Raw genomic sequence first — 8,156 nt, 5'->3', positions numbered from 1 at the left:
GGAGATTCAACTGTGCTGAAGATAGGAGATTCGGCTAAAGTTGTGATAAAACAAGACATGAAGGGAGGAGAGCATAAATATGGGTTTAACAACAATAAACGTGAGAAGCCAGAGAAGGTAAGGGTGGTGGATGAAGAAACTGGCGACAAACATGAGCTGTGTGAAGTCCTAAGAATGCCATCTAGTACAAAAAACCATTGACTAAATTTTTCATATTTTATTATAAGACTGATGAATTATGCCTGATTTCACCCCCTCTTCAGTAAACCATCCATAAATAACAAGACAAATTTATAAATAAATTTTGCAACAACTTAAGATATAATTTTAAACGATAAAAAAAAGTGTAGTTGTCACTTACTTGCTTTCGTGAGCTCTCTCTCTCTAGAAAATTACATTAGACGATGTTAATCAATTCTCCTTCATCATGATCATTACGATTAGCATGAACGTCGTCAGCTTCTTCTTCTCCGACAACGTTACGAGTGATTTGTGCGGTCAAAGGACTAACATAGGTGTCCATGTATGAATCATCATCTTCTACATTAACACCAATTTTTTTGCCCTAGAGAACCACGCACCACCTTTCATCACAAGGGTCTTACACGTAAAATACTTGTGTAGCTTGTTCTGCCATGATGAAAGGGTCATTGTGGTAACCAAGTTTCTTTAGGTCTACCAGCGTAAATCCTATATCATCAGTGCGTACACCGGTGTTGCTGTCAACCCATTTACATTTGAAAACATAAACAGTAAATTTCACATAATTAAGCTCCCAAATTTCATCAATGAACCCAAAGTAAGGGATGGAAGCTACACAGGGATTGGTTTCATTCACACTTACGAAGTGTTGAGATTCAGCCCTTAGGGTGACCCCGCTGTTCTGCATTGTACTTTTGTCATCTTGTGCTTTTGTGTAAAATGAATACTTGTTTATGTCGTATCCTTGCCAGGTTATAACATTTCTTTTAGGCCCATCTGCTAGCTTTCTTAATGTTTTTGAAGCATTCTCATCTGCAAAGATTGTATCTTTAAACCAATCACAGAAAGTCTTGTTGTGCTTTTTCAACACCCAATTCTTTGACATTTTTGGATTATTCTATTTGACTAAAGCTTCATGCTTAAGTATGTATACCAAATCGCTCGTAGTAATAATTTCCCGGTAAGCCGAGTGTCGTACCACATGGATTTTGTTGCACTTATGTGAAGTACTTTTCAGTTTGTAAATTGTAAATTTAGTAAATATAATCTAAATCTAGCAAGGGATAAGAAATTTAAAATTTAAAATAAAGGATAAAGATAATAGATAAGATAAAAGATTTAAAATTTCAAATAAAAGATAAAGATAATAGATAAGATAAGACAAAAGATTTAAAGATAAGATAAGATAAAATATTTAAATTGCGATAAAGATAACTACTTCTACGAAATTCAAATAAATAAAATCTAAATCTACTAAATCTAATTGCTTACTCCTAAAACCCGACAGTAAAATAAGGAATAACCACTTCTAAGAAAGACCAACAATAAAAATAAGGAATAAAATCTATATATTAAAATCGCTAAAACCTGACAAGTCTAATTAGCCTAGATATATGGATTCTGGATTTGTCTGTTATCAATACCAGTGAACTAATTCTGCCCCACATTTATCCATCTACTTGCCGTTGATGCCTCATGATGACAAGCCTACCTTAATTACCTATCTTCCAAATGCCCTTTGTGAAGACTCAATAACTAAGATGCCTTAAGATTACATTCTAGATGTTTGCTAAAGCATGGGCATTGAGGCATTAAGTCATGCTAACCCAATGATTTCTTTCTTTAATTGTTCTATTAAGCGTTACCCTCTCCCGAGTGGCCTAACCCTTAAAACCGATTCATGTATTCATTCCTTATCCCTAATTAGGCTTTACCCTCTCCCGAGTGGCCTAAAGATTAACAGAAAACAAAGTCTGAGATGCAGAATAAGCAAGAAGCAAAAGCAGATAAAAGAAACTGGAAGAAAAACCCTATAAAATATAACCCGATAATTTCCTCCTTTTAGTGTTCTCTTAAGCGTTATCCTCTCCCGAGTGGCCTAACCCTTAAAACAGATTCAAGTATTCATTCCTTACCCCTAATTAGGCTTTACCCTCTCCCGAGTGGACTAAACCCTAACAGAAAGCAAGTTCAGAGATACAGGATGTAAAAAGAAAGAACGGTAAATAAATAAAGAACCTGGAGGGAATTCCTCTTTTTATTGATAACTCTTAAAATGCTCCATACATCATTGGCTTTTTAGGCTTGCCAGGCCCTAGCTAGGGGATTAGCCACTCATGGTCACGAGGGCTTTACAACGAGAGGAGGGGTGAAAGAAAGAAATAAGAATATAAGAAAAGGGAAGGAAAAGGAGAGAACTGAGTGCCAGAGGGTCTGAAAACTGAGCTCTCAGGAAGTGTGTCTGTTTTCCTAGGCTAACCCTCTTATTTATAGATGCAAACTTGGGCTTGGGCTTTTTTTGATTTTCTTCTTTTTTCCTTTATTTCTGCTCCTTTTTGCTTGTTGTACCTCCCTTTTTCGCATCTGCAATCAAAATTCGAAATTAATTAAATCTTTCCAAATTAAAGTATAAATAACTGCTAAATAATTAATCTTAAGTTAATTTTAGACCGATTTTCCACTATTAATTCACTATTATTTAGCAATTATCAATTATTCTGTTTGACTAAAGCTTCATGCTTAAGTATGTATGGCAAAACTTCATTACTGTTGCTCAAGACATACAAGTGAGCTTGTAACAAATGTTCTACACTTGGAGTGATCACATGCAGTCCTCTTGAACCCTTACCTCCCACTTTGTCATCATGCTGAGACTCAGGAAGGCCAACAGGTTTAGCCTTCTCAATGTATTTTGAACAAAATTCAATGGTTTCTTCTGCAATGTACCTCTCAACAATAGATGCTTCTGGTCGATAAAGATTCTTTGTATACCATTTTAAGATCTTCATGTATCGCTCAACTGGGTACATCCACCGTAGATAAACAGGACCACAACATTTGATTTCTCTGACTAGATGCACAATCAAGTGAATCATGATGTCAAAGAAAGCAGGGGGAAAATACATCTCCAACTAGCACAGTATAATTGCGGCCTCATTTTCCAACTCATCAAACTTGACAGGATCAATGACTTTGCTACATATAGCATGGAAGAAAAAGCACAGGCGAGTTATGGCTAACCTGACTTTGTTTGGCAAGATGTCTCGTATAGCCACGGCTAACAATTGTTGCATGAGTACGTGACAATCGTGAGACTTTAACCCTACAAGCTTAAGCTCCTTCAACTGCACAAGGCTCTTAATATTTGAAGAGTATCTTTGTGGAACCTTCACCCGATGAAGACACTGACAAAAACTTATCTTCTCCTTTTTGGACAAAGTATGGCAAGTTGGGGGCAAGTAAATTTTCTTCCCATCAGACCTTGGATGCAACTGTGATCGTATGCCCATATCAGCTAGATCTTGATGGGTATTCAAGCCATCCTTTGTCTTGCCTTGAATGTTAAGGAGCGTCCCAATGACACTGTCACAAACATTTTTCTCCACATGCATAACACCAATACAATGTCTAACGTCAAGATCAGACCAGTACAGAAGATAAAAAAAATGTAGTCACGTGCGGGGGATGGAGCGTGGATTAGTGGTAGGTTGAACGGTTCGGTTTTTTTGGGTGCATGGTACGGATAATGTAGTCAGGTCAGCTGCTGCTACTCCCAACCTCTTTCTTTTTATTTAGAAATATATATATATATATATTATTGAATGTATTTGGAGGATTTTTTAAAGAATATTTAGAGGAATATTAATAACATAAATTTTAATGTACTTTTATTTGAAATTAAAAAATGATAATTAATGCAATTAGGGTTTTTTTTTAACAGGACTTTAAGGTGTTTTGTAAACTTTGATCGTAATTATATGACTAATCTTGGATCTGGAATTTAGTATGCGGTTGGACACATATCTAACATGCACGTATTTAAATAGAATCACGTTGAGGTATTTAATTTTTCCATATGCAACTCTTACTTTTATCCTTCTTTTGGGTCTTTCCAAATACATTATTCAGGTGTTGAACCCGCTGATATACCTGCTCACCAGTCAACGGTATCGGCGCAATATCATGTTCTTGACTTCCATTAAAAGCTTTTTTCAGTTGTCTGTAAGGATGATTGGGTGTTAGAAAGCGGCTATGCCTACTGTAGACTGTTTTTCTCTCATGTTTTAGTTGTATGTAGCTTGTGTTTTCTTCGCAGATGGGGCATGCATGATGACCGTTAACACTATAACCACTAAGATTCCCATATGCTGGAAAGTCATTAATGGTACAAAAAAGCATTGCACGCATTTCAAACGTCTCCTTGCGAAACGCATCAAACACTACAACCCCCTCGTCCCACAACTTTCTCAGATCTTCAACCAACAGACTTAGATAAACATCAATTTCATTTCCTGGTTGTCTTGGGCCCGATATCATCATAGACAACATCATATATTTTCGCTTCATGCACAACCAAGGAGGCAAATTGTAAATTACTAGCAGAACTGGCCATGAACTGTGTTGCGTGCCTAAGGTGCCATATGGATTCATTCCATCACTGGCGAGGCCAAGTCTAAGATTTCTTGGCTCTTTCCCGAAATCTGGATACAAACCATCAATCTTCTTCCACTGTGAGCAATCAGCCGGATGACGAATTAGTCCATCAAAAATCCTTCCATTTGCATGCCATGTAAGGTCTTTTGCGTCGTCCTCGTTAGCAAAAACACGCTTAAACCTTGGAATGATTGGAAGATACCATAAAACCTTCGCTGGCGGGCCCTTGTTTGAGTTTTCATCATAACTGCTTTAATCTTCATCCTTGACTTTGTACCGTGAAATCCCACAGATAGGGCATTTAGACATTTCTTGGAATTCATGCCTGTAGAGTATGTAATCATTGGGGCAAGCATGAATCTTCTAATACTCCATACCCATGGGACACAGTACCTTTTTCGCCTTATAGTAAGTTTTAGGCAGCGTGTTGTCCTCTAGAAGCAGAGTGTGCACTACCTCAAGCAGTGAGTTGAAACTTTTGTCACTCCACCCATACCTGGCCTTCACATTAACCAGACTTAACACCACAGACAACAGGGTTAAGGAATTCTTGCACCCCGTATACAAAGGCTTCTTTGAATCACTCTGCAATCCTTCATACACAGGGGCGTGTGCTTCCTGAAAAGACTCTTGTCCAAGGTCACAAATCATGTCCTCCAAGCGATCTCCCATTTCTACATCAAACGGTTCAGATTGGGACCCACTCTGCATGTCAGTAACTTCACCATGCCATATCCATGTCGTGTAATTCTTCTTCATCCCATCACACAATAGATGGTCCCGTATGTCATCCAGTAGTTGTCGTCTTCCGTTCAAACAATTGATGCAAGGACAATAATGTTTTCCTTCTTCATTCGGTCGACCTCTTTCTAAAGCAAATTGCAAGAACTGCTCCACGCCATCCTCACATTCTGTGCTCATGCGACTTTGATTGATCCAACTTCGATCTATCTAAGCAATTCCATGCATGAAAATCTCACTTTTTTATTTATAGGTGTGGCCATATCCCATTTAGGAAGACTGTCTTTTATGTTAGCCTCAAACGTCATGGTTAGCATTATTTTGAACAATTTGACTAAATTTCGGCAGCATTTTTCGCATTGGTCTCCAAGTACACGACATGACATCGGTGAAATTAATTTCCCGATAACCAAGTATGCACTCAGAGAAGAAGTTGAAATGCATTATACCGATATTTCATCAAATTATTCAAAATAATAATAACCTTAACGAATGAATCTAACATAAAAATACCAATCTCCCCAAACTGTCCAAATGGACAATTCAAGACTAAATACAATGACTAATGCAAACTGTTCGCAAGAATCATTGCATTCAATCTCAAATGGGAATCTAAGGTTCACTCAGCATGAACAACAGTTGTTTATATAGCAAATTACATTGATGACGTACAAGAACATACAAAAGGTAAAATTCAATTACAGAAAAATATAGACATTAGCAGTTCTTTATGTAACTAATTCAAATTTTGGGTTTGGAGGGTGCTTATGCTTTATTATTGTAGTTGGGTATATGTGTGTGTGTGTGTGTATCATGAGGGTGTGTGTGATTAGGGTGTGTGTGCGTGTGTGTCTTTGTGTGTGATGAGGGTGTGTCTCTGTGTGTGTATCATGAGGGTGTGTCTCTATGTGTGTATCATGAGGGTGTGTCTCTGTGTGTGTATCATGAGGGTCTGTGTGTATCACAAGGATGTGTGTAGTTGTCATGCTAGTAAAATTTGAGAGCAAACTAGTGATCAATGTTGTTTTGTGTGATTACAGATTATGGAAATCTATCCACTATTGCTTTAAGTGTGAAGGACCCTGTTAGTGTGAAGGAGAGGAGGGAACGTTTTCTGCAGGGTTTGGGCTTAGCTGATTCTACAAACCAACTATCTTGTGCCTAAAAGCAAGGATGAAATCCTCACCTTGTCTTGGATGACTTTAGCTATGAAGTCACTTTGTGAAAGTCACAATGACATACGAACCTTTATGACTGCCCTTGAGCTTCCTGTCAGTGATTGGGAGGACAAATGGATTGATGTGTACTCAAAGTCAACAGAAGCAGAATAAATCTTATCCTAATAATAATAGCAAGAATTTTATAGCTTTATATCAACCTAAGTGAACTCAAAAGGTATGAATGTTCACACACACCATAAGTCATTAAAACAACTCTAACTCCTAGCTAGTTATCAATTATATAGACTCTTTTGTATATAGCAGAATTATAGCAACTCAACTTTGTACCAAACAGTTTTCATTTGGTTGAGATTCTCCACGACTAAAACTAAATGAAAGACAAACTCTTCATTCTGCTTCACATGCACTCTTGTGGTTCTCTTTTCTGCCACCCTACTGTGTTTGCAACCTAAAAGCACTACTAGTGCCTTAGGAAATGACACAAACCAATTATCATCTCTCAGATTCAAAGAAGCAGTAGAAAACAACCCTTTTAATGTCTTGGCTTCTTGGAATAGTTCAACTCACTTTTGCAAGTGGCATGGAGTCACATGCAGCCTCAACCATCAAAGGTTCAGTGCCCTTAACCTACAAGGGTATGCCTTAAGGGGGTTGATAACACCTGAGATAGGTAATCTCACCTTAGATGCTTCTTCTACAGTTAAAGTGTGTGTTTGTATTAATGTTTTGTCATCCATTGCAGAAGTTCCTAGGAACCAAGTGTGGCTGCAAGAATTTGTATGATCTCCGTTGAATGGAGTTTTAATGAGTAATAAAACACAGCAAAAACTATCAGTTTTTTTTGAAGAGTTCTTGGGGGCAAAAAGAACATTCTTGGCTATCCCAGTTGTTGACTTCTATTTTGGCTAGGTCCCAAGAGTCTAATATTTTTAACCTTTTTTTAATAGAAGGTTACTTGTCCATTTTTTTAACAGAAAGTGAAGCAAGTAGCACAGTCCCATCAACGGCAAAAGAAACCTGAATTTCCCGATTCGAATGGAAAAAAATAAGACAAATCAATCAAAGATTAATTCCAGTATATGAACTTTCAGAAAATAAGCTGGAGGCACAGTCAAATACTACCTTGGCTAATGTCTAGAAATCAAAAGAAAAGCAGGACATAAGGTTAAAAGGGGCAGTTATCACCCTCCTGGATGGGGATGGGGGTTTGTTCTGAAACAGAAACTAAAGTTCATTAAAGAGTGTATAAGGCAGTGGAGTCTATCCAATGGTGATGTCAATGCTAGAAAAGTCCAGAATTTAAAAAGGGAGTTGAATGCTTTGGAGGCTGGTTTCAATGATAGAACTCTATCTCAAGATGAAGTGAGCCTTAAGAAATCACTTCAGGACCAACTTTGGAATGCAGCTTATGCATTTGAATCTATGTTGAGGCAAAAGGCTAGAGTGAAGTGGTTAAAAGAAGGGGACAACAACTCAAACTACTTTCATAGGTTGATCAATCATAGAAGGAGACAAAATACTATTCAAGTTCTCCTCATAGATGGTGTATGGGTGCATGTTTCTATCTGGCAGAATTTGTTCCATTAGAATCTTATAGTG

The sequence above is a fragment of the Glycine max genome, chromosome 10, assembly GCF_000004515.6.
Source record: "Glycine max cultivar Williams 82 chromosome 10, Glycine_max_v4.0, whole genome shotgun sequence".
In the NCBI taxonomy this organism is placed as follows: domain Eukaryota; kingdom Viridiplantae; phylum Streptophyta; class Magnoliopsida; order Fabales; family Fabaceae; genus Glycine; species Glycine max.
The sequence above is the reverse complement of the archived record's forward strand: the minus strand, read 5'-3'. Positions refer to the sequence as shown.